The sequence below is a fragment of the Erithacus rubecula genome (assembly GCF_903797595.1).
Source record: "Erithacus rubecula genome assembly, chromosome: 1".
NCBI lineage: Eukaryota > Metazoa > Chordata > Aves > Passeriformes > Muscicapidae > Erithacus > Erithacus rubecula.
In genome coordinates, this window is record NC_136658.1 from 17,258,526 (window position 1) to 17,272,833 (window position 14,308).

Below are 14,308 nucleotides of genomic sequence, written 5' to 3' on the forward strand. Positions count from 1 at the left end.
CTATTGGGTTGATAGAACATAGACTGTTTTTCCACAGATTATTTTCTTGGGCCATGCTCCTCTTCCTATTGAAGTTAAAGGGAGCGTGAGTGAGGCACTGATCTGATGGGAAAGCAGCAACTGCCTGGCTTTAAAGTCCAAAATAAACATTTTTTTTTGAAGAAGTTAAAACACTTACTAGTACAAAAAAAAAATCATAGAAAATAACTGTTTTTGAAAAGCAATAATAATACTTTGTTAAATGCTTAATCCTATCAAACCACAGATATTCTGTTTATGTGACAAAGTTGATTAAAAATGTAATCCATTAATAATGGTTGTGCATAATAATAACAAGCTTTTGTTAAGATGAAACATCATTTCCCTTTTACAACAGGTGCATAATACACTTTGGAAGCCAATTTCTAGCAAGAGTAGTAGAGAATAGTGTTTAATAGAGCACAATGCTCCTGATAATTTAATCCGTTGTTAATAGTGGGTGGATGACTGTTAATATTGTTCCAAGGAAACTTTGAAGGCTTTGAGGGCTGGTTTGGCTCAGCACCCAAAATACAGTCTGCAAAGTGGAGACCTGCTGTTGAAACTGCCCTTGAATTGTGAGACAAGCATTGAACACAATGTCCAGCATTGTATTTCTGCAAATCTGATTCTATTAGTTTGGCTGGGCACTGCTGAGGTAAAGCTGTAAATTCGGAAGAGACCTGCATGGGTCATTTGTGTTAAATTATGATTCAACATTATCTGACGCCAAGGGTAAAGCACATGTGTAATCCACACTGTGGGTTACAACACAGCCACAGGAATTTTTAGTGAATCATCTGGGACTTGGCTCATGTTTTATGACTCTTGAGATATTCACAAGGTGCTTCCAGCCCCCTTAGGTGCCTTGAATATCTTTAAACACCAGGCTCTGCAAATCTGAGCCAAAGCATGTTGAAGTCAAGCAGAGTCTTTCTGATTTTGCTTGATTGCACTGGAAGCTGTGGTAGATGAATACTCATGTCTGTCAGGATTGTTTTGCATTGCTCATGGGCATGTGAGGATAATTGGCAGCAAAGTCTTTCTGAAGTGGATCAGCTGTACACAGTCAAGTGTCTCTAGATTGTAAAGTATTTCAAACAGAACATGCAGGACACATAGAGAATGGTCAAAAACCAGAGCTGGCATAAAAGCAAACTGTGACCAATAGTAGCAAAGAATTGGGGTTTCTGCAGGTATCTGCAAATTCAGTCATCTTTGACTTAAATAAACAAGGCACATATATTTGGAATAAATAAAAAAAACCCTGACAAATTACAGCAAATCAGCATTTTCAGTATTTCTTCACTGCAAAAATCATACTACTGAAGAATATTAGCAAATGCCTGCCAGTGTTGTTATTACAGTCATCAGCATAGCAATTAGGCTCCTGAAACAAACTTATTTTCCTATTACCTATGTCCAGTGGACCTGTTTTTTCCATAATTTAACTAAAGGACCAGTACTGTACAAACATTCATTAAAATAACATTACATACGTGTTATATAGAAAATACCCAAAATGCTTTCAGCTAAGATGCAATTTTCATAAAATACAAGTGGAACATGAGAATAAGGAGCTTCTAGAACAGCTGGTTGTCTTTGAAAGTTCATGATCTGCCTTAAAAAGAAACACAAAGAAAATAAAATTTTTAGACTATAAGCAGGTTTTATGCACAAAATAGACAAGAGTCACATGATGATGATGATTGAGAAGTGCATGAAGAGCAAAAAGAATCCAGTTCTTTAGGCTGGACCAGTATTTATCAATTTTCCTGGCCACCTGCTTGCCTTTTGTGAAGGCTCAGTTACCTTTTCCTCTGCCTTTTTCATAAAGGTTTGAGGTAGGTAAAAGTAAGCAGTTTTCAGATTTCAGGTCTCTTTTTTATTACAAAAGCCACATATGAGGGAAAATAATTATTTTTCTGTGAATATCCAGTGGGATACACAATTGCAAAGAGTAGCACTGATTGTGTACTGGAGAAGTAAAATAGCTGTAGTACAAAGAATGAGATTATTAGCATTGCTAAAATGATTAGTCTGTTTGCCCTTTTCTCAATGTCCATGAAACCAAATTTTTTGACTTTTTGTGCTTTGTGATCCTTGACTGTAACAGGAAAATACCTTAATAATATAGGATCTGATGGGCCTCATGTACTAAGGAGCATCCTTGACAAGACACTTTGCATTCTGCCAGAAATATCCTGCAAGCAGTTCTGCAACATCTGTTTTGCAATGTTGGTGTGCTGTGAAGGAGCAAGCAAGAGCAGAGTGTCATGTGGTTTATTGGGATGTCTCTGAGTTTCTCTGCCCTGCTGGATGGATCCAGACAACTCCTTACACTTACCCACATCTGGCCTCCCTGCATGTGGGATGGACTTTGCTGAGTCTCAAATGGTGCAGAACACAGTTCTCAGGAGGGCTCAGCCCAGTCCTTGTGAAGCTTCTTCTTGGGCTGAGGAGCCTTTCCACAGGGCTGTTCACAAAGCAGTGCAGTGCTGGCACCAGCCTCACCTGGAAGCAGATCCCCATCTGTTCTCTGGATGTCACTCATGGCTGGGTCTTGGACTGGTTTGATTCTTGCAAGGTCAGCTCTGTCATAATCTGCCCCAGCTTCCAAATCTGGGCCTGTGTTACCCAGTTCTACTCAGGTTGCCAAAGCAAGTGCAGGGAGAACCCTGGCAGAGCAACAGAGGAGAATGGAGGCCCACTCTGGCCAGCAGCCTCCTTTTATCCCTGCTGCGTGCTGCCAGTCATTATTGCAACATTAAATCATGGAATTTTATAAGGTAGGTACTCAAATAGCTTTCACCTTTGTCCTGCCTTTCATTGGAGGATTTTGGATTCTGTGAGAGCATAAAGTGCTTGGCAGCCTGTGACATTGGACAAGATACTGAACCCTGGAGATATGAACAGATTTCCCAATCTGCTTGAAAAACCATTGCTGATCAAAAGAAAGGATTTGGAGTTCCCGAGATTTCATCCTCAACCTCCCAAACTGAAACTACTCTGTCTATATTTCTGTTGGTCGGAGAAAAGTAATAAAAACAAATGTAAAGTTCAGAAACATGGCTGGCAGTCAATTCAGTGAAATGCTCCTGCCTATACTAGTTAGTGTGCTCATGTTTAATTTTCAAACTTAGCCAAGAGGAGAAAAGTGGGAGTAACTCATTCAGAGCATGTTGAGGATTTTCTCCTTTGATTATGGAAACAGCAGTGAGAGTAAGGATGGAAAGAAATGAGGCATATTTTATGGTAAGTTTGAATGCAAGTTATGGAGCAGAGTTTGCATTTTATCCACCTGGAGACCTCTTGGTTTTGTGTCTGCCTGTGGCAGAAGAAATCAGTGAAAATTAAGCAAATCTGAGCCCTTCATGCCTACTCAAAATTTACTTGGACCAAAGGAAATTTGTTACCTCTTCTGCAGAAGCAATTTTCTTCCCTTTTTGTCTTGAGCCTTGATCAAGCATTGAAGAATGATGAGTTAGTGTTGAGTAGAGCAGGTGCACCATACTGCAGAGGTCAGCTCCTTCAAGGTACTGCTTCTTTGAGAGATGCAAATAATAAATGAGAAATTAAAAAATGAGAGATGCCAATAAAATGCAAATTGGAAAGGAAGGGTTAAAATAGAAAGTTAATACCAGGTTCACACTGTTTTTCAATGCTAGGACACTGGATTTTGAACATCTCAAAGCTGGGCAGTTTCCTTGTGTATTCCAAGTATTGCCTCAGACCCTACTAATCAGTTTTTCTTCACAGTCTTGATGGTCTTACTTTCTCATGCTCATGACTTTTAACATATGCAGCTTTCATTCATTAACTCAGAGGAGAGGGTCAGCAGGAAATCAATTATGCTTTTTTTTTTTTTTTTTAATGTAGCCATATGCAGAACCATTAAAATGAATCCACTGTCTATGTTCCAGCATTGCAATTTCTTCCTTGCAACCTTTATTGCAGTGTGTCTGCCCCCAGTTGTGTTACATCAGCATTTGTTGAATAGGAAGAGCAATTCCCAAGTAAATGAAAGGGATTGCTTTTTCCCAGTGTGCCAGTTACCCAAGGCAGGAATATGCCTGCTTCAAGGGATGAAAAGGCCACTGGTTGGTCATGTGTTCCTCAGAGCCATGTGTTGTCAGACCCCTGGAAAAATGTATTTGATCATCTGTCATTTTACTGGATACCTGTGTCAAGGCTAGATTTATAAATTATGTTTTTAAATGCTTGAACATTGAAAGGTTTTCAAGACCAGACTGTTTGGATTGCAGCATGACTTAGGTGGATAGTACTGGAATGTAGGTATGTAATGCTGGCTCCTCAGAAAGTGATATTAGCCCTTGGAAAGGATGCAGTGATTGGAAAACAGAGAGTTTAATCAAATCAGCCAAAGGAACGTGCTAACATACTTGAAGATGTGGAGGTTTAGCTCATGTATTTCAAAAATTAGCCATGTACAAATTATGATTATGATATAATATGTATGTAGCATTAGAGCAAAAGGCTATGAAGTGCTTTAAATAGCTTTGGTGTTCTAGAACAAGAAAGACCTCCTGCTACAGGCAGTTTACAGATGAACTAGATAGGATGAGTAGTGTGCTTTGAAGGAAAAGAAAATTGTTATTCTTGTTCATCATCCTGCTCAGTTGAATACATTACACTGTTGTATGCATTTATTTTATGTTAAAGCAAAAAAAATGTAGAAAAAGTCAAATCAAACTTGAAAAAACTTCTGATTTGCAGAAATTATAGTAGGAGATGTATTTTCATAAAAATGAGCTTGTAATTACCTTCAAGAAACTGTAGAGATGTCTCGGGGAGGAGATTTATGGCATTTTATGTTGGCAGAAGACATAACCACATGTTGTTGGATTAGACACCAGTGCTGAGACAGTTTAGAAGGTAATACTAATTACTGGTGCATCCTTGTGAGAGAGGCTCACTGTAGTAGCTGCCCCATGTGCTTCCACTGGCTAAAATAATCAGTGCAATTATAGAAGCACTGTTGCAAGGGCTTTTTTTTTTTTTTTTCATATGGAATGCTGAGAATTTCTGATAAAGACGGATAACTAGTATTTTGGCAAACTATTCAGTAGAAGTCTTCAACTCAAAGGCTGGAAGACAATTGAGTCTTCTCAAACAATTGAGCTGTCTCAGGATCACACTCTGCAAGATATGGATTCACAAGCACATTGTTGATTTCAAGGTCAGACTCTCATTCTGTCAGGATGTGTATTCTTTGTTGGGAATGGCAGTCAAAAGGGTTCAAACCTTCCTGGCATTAATGTCGTGCAAGTTTGCAACAAGTTAGTAACAAGAAGGAGAGTCTATCTGCTTTGCTTAGGGCAGACTTATCAAGACCTCTCTACTTTTCTGGCTTACATTTGATCTAACTTTTTATCTCTGACATTTTTAGAGGGCAATTTGTACCCTTGACTCTACTGCACAGAGTTTTAATTTATTTGCAGACTTGCTGTTCACCCTATTCTCTCATTGTCAAACATTGTCAAGTCTCCCATATCTCACAGACAAGATGTTGCTACTTCATCCCATTATTTCTGTTTCTATTCTCTGTTAATCTCAGTTCATATGTGTACCTATTTCTTGGTCTGTCCCCCCACCCTAATTCTAAGATATCTTAGCCCACAGGTAGGTTTCTACCTGTCTGCCTGTCTGCAGTCTAGCAGCTTCCAATCTGCCAGTCAGTTCTTCACTCCACTATTTTTTTTGTGCGTGCACCTTCCTCTGAAGAAAAGGAAAATCAAGGACCCCTTAGCTCTGGTTTTAATTTCCATCAAAAATCCTAAACTCACTGTTTGCTGAACTCAGCAGCATGAGATTCTCCTGTTCATTGGAAATTCACCTATAGCCTTGGACTGGTTTTGGCTGGGATAGAGTTATTTTTCTTCCTGATAGTTCCTGTGGTGCTGTGTTTTGGATCTGTGACAAAAAAATGCTGATAGCAGCACTTGCACAGTGTCAAGTCCTTTCCTGTTTCTCACATCACCTCATGAGTGAGGGAGCTGGGGATCCACAAGAGGGTGTGGGGAGACATGGATGGAGCAAAAGACCCCAAGTGACTGAAGGAATATTCCACATGATATGGCATCATGCACAGTACATAAAGCTGGGGAGAAGGAGGAAGTGGGGGATGTTTGGAAAAACAGTGTTTGCACTCCCAAATCACCATTACAAATGATGGGTCCCTGGTTTCCTGGGGATGGCTGAACACCTGCCTGTCCATTGTTTTGCTTTGTTTTTTCTTTGTAGTGATTGTTTTGCTTTGCTTACATGCATGGCTTTTACTTTCCCTGTTTAAACTGTCTTTTTCTCAGCCTACAAGTGTTTTTTTTCACTCTTACCTTTCTGGTTCTCTTGCCCATCCCATTGTGGGGTGTGAGCAAGTGGCTCTGAGCTGCCTTTCAGGGTTAACAGTCTTGCTTCTTACAGAATTGCTTCTGACCCATTTGAATTTCTCTTCTGTTTTGTACTTCTAAAATTTTACTCTATGCTAAATATGTTGCGCAGTCACTGCAAGTGAAGAGGCTTTGTGTTACTTTATTAATAGATTATGGCATACACAAAATAATAGTCATGTTGCTTGTTCATGAACAAAATTGTATATTCAATGTTCAAGATAAGAAGATGCATCTGTATAAGGATGTTTGTTAAATGTAAAAGGTATGATGAAAAACCATTTGATCCTCAAAGTAAACTTTTCCCCTGCTGTTCTTTTGTAAGACAGTTGTAAAATCTATTTAAACAAACAAAATGGATGCATTAATCACAGTACTCTGCACCTTGCTCCCATTCACTCACCCACTCTTTAAGTATAAATCTTTCAGCATTGTGGCTTTCCTACATAGATAAAAGGTCAAAACAAAAGAAAGGGAAGTTGGAAATGGGAAGAGAGTGTAGACATTTTATAAGTCCTTTTGTGGGTGAGATGGGGAAGGAAATTAAAATTTGCTTCAATGAGGCAGCACAGCAGTGTATGAATTTTCAGTTTTCTGAGAATAGAGGTGAGGTTTTAGAGAGGCATAAATGTAGATTACTGAAGTGAACTCTGCTGTTAGGCAGACAGGTTTCCACTTTCTTTTGAAACACTGCAACTAATTTTGCATGCATTGTGAGCTTTTTTTTGAAAATCATATCTCTTTTGAGAGAGATGCACCCCTTGAAAAGCAGAATGCTCTAAAAGCCAACCAGGAGGATTTGAGCCTATAATTGAGCTCCTACTAAATTAATGTTACATTGTCAAATGCTACTTGATGACATGGAGGATGGCACAGCCATGTAATTCTTATATTGTATGAACCAAATTCTGAGATCTTAAGAGGTTCTTAGAAATGGCATCTATCTCACTTATAGCTAAGTGGCTCTTGAATTTAAAAAAAAAAAAAAAAAAGAAGAGAATAATAATACTTAGAGGCAGCTTCTGTGAAGTGCTCGTCATGCACAGTTCCAACAGCACTTTAAGAGAGAATGTCAGTGTCATTATTTATATTGTGCTTGATTGGGAAACTGAGGCAAGGGATAAATCATTGAGATCCTGAATCAACAAGTAGGCTGTAAAAGACTTAGAAACAGCTACAGTGTCCCATGAATGCTAATAATGCCCTGTAATCTATAACATCTTCTTTTGCCTCTGAATGTTGCTTGAGAATAAGCTGTCCTTGAGAGAAACTCTTCAAGTGGGCCACTTCAATTCTTTGGGAAATGTTAAGGAGTCTGAATTTGAGAAGTTTTTTTAATCCAATGCCTCTTGGTATTGAATCCTTCACGTCCTTCCCAAAGTATACGTGGAGCCTTTGTGGAGGCCATGGATAATCTGGAAAACGGTATTATTAGGAGTCAGGCAGCATACTGATTTATCTCCTTTGCATTCAAGTAGTTTGCTGTGGTCTTTGTTATTTCAATAGCTGCCAGCCACAAGGACCAGAATGAAGAGCAGGGAGAAGAGCCAGAGATGACAGAAGGAGAGCTAATATATTGGCACAGGGGCTTTGCAATGGGTGCATTAGCTTCCTGTGACAGCAGATTGCCCTCTCAAGGTATTTGTTCAAAGACATTACTGAAGCTAAGTCCTACTGAAACATGAAGTTTTAGATAATGTTGGCTAAATGTGATTTGCATCTGAGTGCAATGAAATAAATTATTATTAGGTTGACTTTTTTGGTTTAGTTTTTTTTTATTTTTATGAACGCATCCTTGGGATCTTACATAGGACATGTTATTTATCTGTAAATAAACTGAAGATAGAGCTATCTGGAAACCATGGGGGGCAGAGGTACTTTTCTTGTACAGGTAGTCCTGTGACTGTAACTATTACAGTTAATGTAATAGGCATTACAATTACTTATTCTTATGAACTTTTCATCATGAGGCCCTAAGTTCTAAACAGGACATGGGCAGTACCATTGTCATTATGGAACATTCATGGGAAAAGATGGATGGAATTATGTGACTCAATGTGATTCAGAATGTGGAGGCTGTTTGTGGCTGTAGGAATTGAGTCTTGTTTTTTCAGAAGGATCTCATGTTCCCCAAACAGAGCAGCTGCTGTTGCTGATGACTCCTAATGTTTGAACACAAGGAGCACAGTAGCAGAGGCTACATGTGATTGTATGTATATGTATCTAAGGGAAATAGATTAGAAATAAGTTTGGAAAAACCTTTGCCTTCTGAACAATAGTACATTAGCTTCAGAACTAATCCACTCTTTAACAAGTTGGAAAAATTGTTTGGTTACAGCTGGTAGGAGGCTGAAGAATAGTGAGAAAGAGCTGCAGAGACATGTTGTATGCCTGATAACTCACATTCTTGTTTTTTTTTTTTATTCCTAACTTTACAACTATTTAATTTTGGTATAGTAGGTTTGAGGGGGAAAAAAATCATTAAACATAATACTTTGGTTACTAAGCTAATCTTTTACATCGTTTCTGTCCACAGCTAATTCATTCTTTGTTATTCAAAGTTACTCCAATGGCATGTTTGAGAGGTCTTAACTCTCTTGTGCAGCATATGTAAGCTGGTCTTAATAAACAGGCTATTGTGGAGTTTATATCTCAATATGAAATTGAGATTTTTATTAATATTAAAACTTTCCTGGGCTGTCAAGAGACACTAGTATTTTTGCATGAATTACTGCTGACCTGAGAAATCATTTATGCACTTACTTAAGTCTTTTCTTTTTGTCTCTAAAGTGAAAGAACAGTCTTGGCTGATTCAGGGCAATAGCTTTTTTGAAGAATGTGCAGTATATCTTCATTGCCTCTTATCCTAGATGCAGCTACCACAGGCTGCAAACATTCTTCATGAAACCCTGTCATATGTGTGAGTTAGCCTGGTCTGAGCTCCTGTTGTGATGCTTCTCCAGTATCCCAGCTGGTACTAGCCAGTGCTGTTGCAGACACACACAGTTTACCAGAATTAGCTCCTCTTGGTGGAAAGATGCTGCTTCTAGCAGTTCAAGTGGAATTCTCTTATTTTCAAGAGAGGTCCTTTAGGCACTGCTGTCAGCAGGTCACAAGCAACTTTCTATGGATTTTTTTGTTGCATAGGTTTCTCAGTGTGCCTCCCATACTCCCCAGATAATGGCTGTATTTTCTTGGGTTTTAACCAAGTAAAATTCCTGTTAAACAAGATTATGGATTAATTAAGATACAAAGAATTTGATCCAGTATTCATTATGTTAAGATTTTTAGTTTCATTTTCCTCACAATTTTCCTATGCTATAAACTTATATTTGGAAAAAAATAGAGTGTAAACCAAGCAAAGGATTTCAATGAGTATGTGCCCTAGTAACCAGCTAAAAACTCCTATTTTCCTTGAGATTGAAACTTTGAACTCTTCACTAATGCTTGGTCCATGGTTATCAATACTGTCGGAGTGACTAAGGCAACTATTTTTTTTTGAGGCTTTGCTTGTGATTGCTGGAAAAGAGAGGCATATTAGTAACAACATTAAGAAAATTTATAGCTTGTTTGCTGGTGCTCAGGAGAGTAAGTGCAGATTACTGAGGGTTCTCAGTTATGAGGTCTTTGAATTAAAGTTGTTATCCATAATTTATTATTCTCCATGTGCTTCCAGTCTGCATTCAGTCAGAGAGAAAACCTAGGCAAGAGTGGGGAGGAGTAACCTTGAAAAGGTAAAACTTGCTTTGTATAATCACAATTTTCATCCTGTCCATGAAAACAAATACAGAATCTTGTAGTTAAATGCTTGATTGCTTTAAGAATTGGAGACCCATTCATTAAAACAGGAAAACTGCAGCAGCCCACTTGCACAACTTCTGTGCCTTCACCATGGGCTCCTCGGATTTAGTGCACAGGTGGAAAATTTGGGAGACTAGAAAAAGCACCAATGAACCCTGGAAAGACTACCAGCATAGTAGAATTATTTTCTTCTATTCTAGCAAGTGTTTTTCTACATTTTTCATGACTTGTGCTCCTTGGATTTAGTGCACAGGTCAGACCTAGTGCACTTCCATGTGCTTTTCTGAAGTTGGCTAAGAAGAAAAACCACTAGTTTGATAGATATACATTTTCTTGTTACATCCTAGTAAATTTTTCACACTGATACAGATGTATGTGTTTAGAGAGACAGAAAATTGTACAGCACTTCTTAAAATGGGAGAAAGAAAATGTCTGTAATTTCTTTTAAACTCATTTCAGGTGAACTTTATTATCAGAATACATTGTTAAATGGTCTGCCTTTTAGCCCTTATAATAGCAGCACATCCACTTCTCTTCAGTATGTCTTTCATTCCCCAAAATTTTAAGCAAGTAGTAGTTAATAATTTAAGGAAATTGTTCCCGTACATCTTCTTTTTTTTTTTTCAGTGTTTTCAAATTAGCTAGTCAGCTCCTTCCCATGTAATGCATGGTGCAAGTTCTGCAGAAAATGAGTAAATTCATCCATATATAGATGTGTAGGGTGGCTGAATTTGTAGGTAATCATGATGTAATTAGGTAACAGAATTGTTACCTTAGAGTCTGCCTCAGCAGATTGAACCTCACCATTTTTAAAATTGTCATTAATGTTCATAAAATGAGGTTATAACATTTTATTACCTGGAAATAATTTGCATTTATTTCCTAGTTATTAATTCTTAAATTCATAGCACAAAAAGTAACAGGAAGAGACCTGTCTGAACATTCTAGATTCTTCTGACACATATCTGAGGATGGAATAAATCCCCACCAAAGGCAGTATCCTTGTAAAATGAGAGGAAATCATTGGGTAGATCAAAAAATAAACCCAAAAGCTTATTTTTTATTTGAAAAGGATTTCCAATGCTGCTATAGCAACTGTTCTAATAATCTGAACCTGGTGAGGCACAAAGGAAAGGGGTGGATTTCAGCAGTATTGAGGAACTCATTGAAAAGAGAACCTTAGAGCCATGGCTAATGTATTGCCAAAGGACAGAATTCATCTCCTGAACTCCAGACAAACAGAAGAACTGAGATTCAGTTCTCTTGGATGGATTAAGACTCCTCAAGAAAAATTTAACTTGTATATTTTTTTTTAGCACAGTGCAGCCACAGAAGTGTTGACATTGCTCCTTGATTTAGTTGAAATTTTGAAATTAAGTTTCTCACCACCACAGTAGTGAGATAGATTTGTTTGGCAGCTTGTTAACACATTATAAAAGAAAATAGCTGGGTTTATTATAAAAATGTACTCCTGAGATTCACATACACACCCTTTGTCCCTGTATTTTTTGCTTTCCTTTTTTGTTTCCTTGCACTATTTTTCTTTAGCTAATAGTATGAAAATATTGATGTATGTGCTCATTGTAGGTTGAAAGTATTCCACATGTGGCTGTTCAAATGCTTGCAGTAAGTTCCTGTGTTTGCTGAACCTTTGAGGGCTCCAGCTGTGGTGACCATAAAGTGTTTTTTGCAGTGTTATGGAGAAATATCTATTTAGATATTTGGCTTCCCTCAAATCTAATAAAAATCAGCTTCCTTAAATACCCTAGAAAATCTGCATTTTCAATCATTTGAGGAAGAAACATTCTTTTCCCTATTTAACAAAGGAACAGTATGCCAACTTTTGGTTGTGTTTCAGCAGCAGTAATAACACTTCATGCATTCACTACTGCTATTTTCATATGTGTATAAAACCTTTCTGCTTTTCCATGATTATTCGGGCACTTATTCTGTCTGGAGAAGAGAGTTTGGAAGACATGATAGCAGCTTTACATGGACAAGCAAGGAGGTGATCAAGAAGTTGAAGCCAGTTTCCTAGGGATGGAGCAGTGAGGGAGGGCAGGAGGCAGTGGACAGAAGTTTAAATAAGAGAGGTTCAAACTAGATACACAAAAAGGCTTTTTCCCCAGGAGAACAGCAAGGCAGTGGAACAGGTTGCTAAACAAGGCTGTTCTGTCTCTGTCTTTGAAGGATTTCAGGACCTGGCTGGACTAAGTATTGAGCAGCCTGGTCTGCCCTCAACAGAGATCCTGTGTTTGACTTCCTGAGGTCACTTACAACTGAGCCTGAGCATTCTATTTTAATTGCAGAAGTTTTAAAGTAACACTACTGGGGCAGATAAAAATGGCTACTGCACTCAGATTGTGAATGAATTAGCCTAATCAAGCAATTGTGCCTGAACTGCAGGACCAAACTCTTTCCTGAGACTGTAAATATGTTTCTTTATAGCTTCTGAATCATTGTAGTGATGCCACATCTGACAGCATGCAGGTGTTTGAATATATTTACTGAAAAGACAGGTTGATTTTGTTTTTTGCTGCCTAACTGCTGAGATAAAGAGGTTGGCAATGGCTTCTTAAACCATAAGAGAAGCAAGCTTAGGATTGCTAGGGTTTTAGCTGTTAATAAATTCTTTAGTTTATGACAACCAGCAATTTTTGTTTGAAAAGCAGAACTTAGCCAATATCATTCTCAAATGAGAATTCTAATGCCTAAGATATATTGTACTACAACATTTTTTTTTTTTCATATGAGATTTTCTCTAAATCACCTGTAATGGTTAAAGACACATGTAACTTCATTCCATACTCTAAAGCAGCACATTTTTATATTATACCTTAAAAAAATCTGCTTCTATCTTTTAATTCAGAAAGTCCCATCAAGAAGTTCTTGTTTTTTGGCTTAGATAAAAATAAAGAGAGAGAGGGAAAGAAGCTACAGTTTTTAAATTCCTTTTTTTAGAGATCCTGATTTCAACAGCTGCAGAGAGTAATTATTATAAAGACTGTAGTCCCAATTGTTTTGAGTTGATGTTGTAGCCCTACCATAGCAGATGCAGGCTGAAGCACACAACTTGAAACATATGGCAAGATAAAATCTGAAAGCTCTGCTAGCTAGCTACCATAAAGATTTTGTGAGGGAAAAGAACTTTAAATCAACATAGACTTTTAAGGGAGGACAGCAAAAACGTTTTAGAATAGAAATGATGATACCTCTCTATCACTTCTGCATCTGTAGCTGAATTCTCTGGAAGAAGAAGTCACTATGTTTTATGCTGAAAGAAGTTAACAATTTTTTCAAGACTTCCAAGTAACGCTTATAATCTCAAAGTTCAATTATTCCCATTCTATTATTCCAAAGTCTTTGTTACTGGATCAGTATTCCAAAGAAGGCAGAATAAAATTTCAGATTACCCACAAGAAAATAGATTTTAACTTAGATATAATTAGTGTATAAATCACTGAGAAAATTTCTGACATTTGGAAATTGTTTAGGTGATTTCCACTGAATGATGCAAATAATGATGCACATGCCTTTTCCCCTGATGGGCAAGTTTAATTTTAATTTCTCTGGTAGAATACATCACTGAAGTGCAATTGCCATTCATTTATTTTTAAGTATTCCGGGGTAGAAACAATTATATGCATCTTAGAAGACTCATACAAGGCTTATAAATGTGAATATCTTTATATATCTATCTATATCTAATATATCTATATCTATATCTATATCTATATCTATATCTATATCTATATCTAATCTATATCTCATAATCTATATCTAACATATATCTATATCTATATCTACATAGATATAGTAAAACACATATATTTTATCATTTATACTTACAATGCCTTAAATCTGAGATTGTTCCTTTCACCTGTAGATATAAACATGCACCACACATGGACATTGGATACATGCACACAGAGGAAGATGTTGCCATCTGTGCTGGTCTGCTACTGTCTTGGTTTTCCATTGTCAGCTGCTTCATCCTTTGCCTTTCTAGCCATCATTATCACTCTGATTTTCCATCTTTCCCCCTTCTACCACCCATCTTATGTAAAAGACTTCCCTGA